Genomic DNA, 2,295 nt, shown 5'->3' on the forward strand with positions numbered 1-2,295 from the left:
CCGCTAACTAAAGTATTGCTTCAGCACGACAGGCTCAAGTTGAAGGCGAAAAACAGTCCACATCCCCTCTTCCAGCAGGCTAGAGGGTACCACAATTTAGTCTTACTTTGTTTTTTGTTTTTATATTTACTTATCTATTTATTTCATTATTTTAAAAAAGGACATTGCTGGGAAGGCAGTCGGGCTACGCTCCTGGCTCCTATAAAGCCAAGATTAGGCAAAGTTTTGAAGCACTCAACTGGCCTGCCGCCAGAGCGGAACCTTCTCCAATTCACGCTCTGCCGCCAACCCACCCACCTCGTTTCCCCGGCATTGGGGCATGTTTGAACTCCAAAATGGCGGCCTCCGGGGTTCCACACATTGCAGCTTTACCATTTTCAAGGTACAGGGATTATTCTACTGTTGAAAAGCTGCTGGCATTCCGATTTTCTTCATGAGGCTATCAATCTTGCAGTGTTCTAATATAGCATACGAGAACATTATTAGGGGCCCAAAGGGATCATTAAACGTCTTCTGTTGAGAGTTATTGACAAAAGCGAGGGGACAGGGCATTTAACTAATGTGACAGCAGAGGAACGACGCCTATGCTGACAGCTCAACATTTCGTTCAATGAGGTAAGAATGCTTTAAATTAAACAGGAAAGCCAAAAAAATGACATTTGCTAGAATATTAGACCAGATGGCTTATTCCAACCATTATTTGATTGTTGCAACTTCACTGTCCCCAATGAATCTTAAAAAATTCCAATGTCCTAAGACATCTAGCCCTTGATGTACTAGAGGTTGTGCGAGCGTTCCTGGGAAGCTGAATGATTTTCTGCTGCGCCTACAGGCTTTTATGGTAAGTAATCAGATGCAATCCTATACGCTTACGTTACTTTGTGCTATGCGAGTCCCCGTGCAACACCTTAGCAAATGCCCAAGACGGCGTTCTTTGTCCTCATCGGTCTAAGATCCTCAACAGCCTTATACATTTTAGGACCTGTGACCAGGGTGTTACTCTTGGTTTTAGTCTAAAAAGACTAACTAGCATTAGAAAGCCCCTTTTCCCCACGTCAATTCGACAGGGCGATAAGCCACTGAGCGGCACTAATTGTGTGGAAGATGTCTAAACTCTAAAAATAGATCAAACATAGAGGCCCAGATTTATGAAACGCTTGCGTTATCACAGCGTAAGGCAACACCAGGGCATCAGTGAGGTTTACTAAACCACGCAAGGCCACCTTGCGTGGCATTGCATGTCTTAATAAATCTAGAGTAACCCATGGCAGCGCAAGTCGCTGCCTTGCGTTACTGTTTGCCGGGAAGGCGTTCCATGGGTAGGGAGTGGGTGATCTTAGGCATCCACCCATGCTCTTTCATGCATTCCCAGATTTACTAAGAGTAGTAAACCTGGGAACGCGTACGCCTTCCCAACTGAGGAGCAACAAGGAGAAATATCTTTGTTTCTCTACGTTTTATCCTCAAGTTGTCCTGCTGAGTTGCGTAAAAGGTGAGTAAATCTTCCCCTTCCTCGGGTCCATTTGAAAAGACCCTCTTTACTTAAATGTACCAAATTACGATTAGAAAGACCGTTTGAAAAGCTCAGTTTATAAAAGAAAGCCCCAAAAAAGCCCAAAAGAGGTGATTGCAAATACAAGTCAAGTGAGAATCTGGCAACCATCAAATATCCAAGAAAAGAAGTTTAAAATGCTGTACTCTCTTAAACTGAAACAAGAAGCTAACCACTCAGTTTGTGTTTCCTTCCTCCAGTTCTTCGTAAAAGAAGAGAGGAACGTTCATCAATACTGGCTTCGCGCTCAGAAGAAAACACTACAACTCTTCCTCGTGGTTAGCGAAGACCAGACACTTTCGAACACATTTCCTCAGTTAAAAACTATAGAAATGATCCCTGAAAGTATAGTCTTGCCTGAACCACTTCCAGCTCACACAGACAGAAAAAGTGGAAACCCTTCTTACCTACAGCAAGCACCTGTTGGGCATCAAGTCAAAAAACATATAAATATATAGATAAGACCACAAAATAGCATTCAGCAGATGCGCGTGCATTTCTGTGCAAGAAAGAGTTCTCCCTAGAACTCGGGTGACACAATGCTTTAAAAATTTGCATATCAGAAATCAGCCACCAATCAAATTCAGCCTGCCTTTTCCCGGCCCTGTCTCACACACAGACACACACACACACACAGGTTACCTGTTGGCTGCCCCTGAAACAGACAGAGGACTACAGTATGAAAGTTAAAGTTCAAACAGGTAAAGAAACGGCAGCCATACTTTCCTTTCCTGCTCTCGTTT

General features: G+C 43.5%; 1 pseudogene; it reads right to left on the bottom strand.

The window, feature by feature from the left end:
- Window positions 1–1,723: 1,723 nt before the first annotated feature.
- On the bottom strand, window positions 1,724–1,907 carry LOC138286183 (small nucleolar RNA U3; annotated as a pseudogene).
- Between the last annotated feature and the right edge of the window lie 388 nt (window positions 1,908–2,295).

This window comes from Pleurodeles waltl, chromosome 3_1, assembly GCF_031143425.1.
Source record: "Pleurodeles waltl isolate 20211129_DDA chromosome 3_1, aPleWal1.hap1.20221129, whole genome shotgun sequence".
NCBI classification, from domain to species: domain Eukaryota; kingdom Metazoa; phylum Chordata; class Amphibia; order Caudata; family Salamandridae; genus Pleurodeles; species Pleurodeles waltl.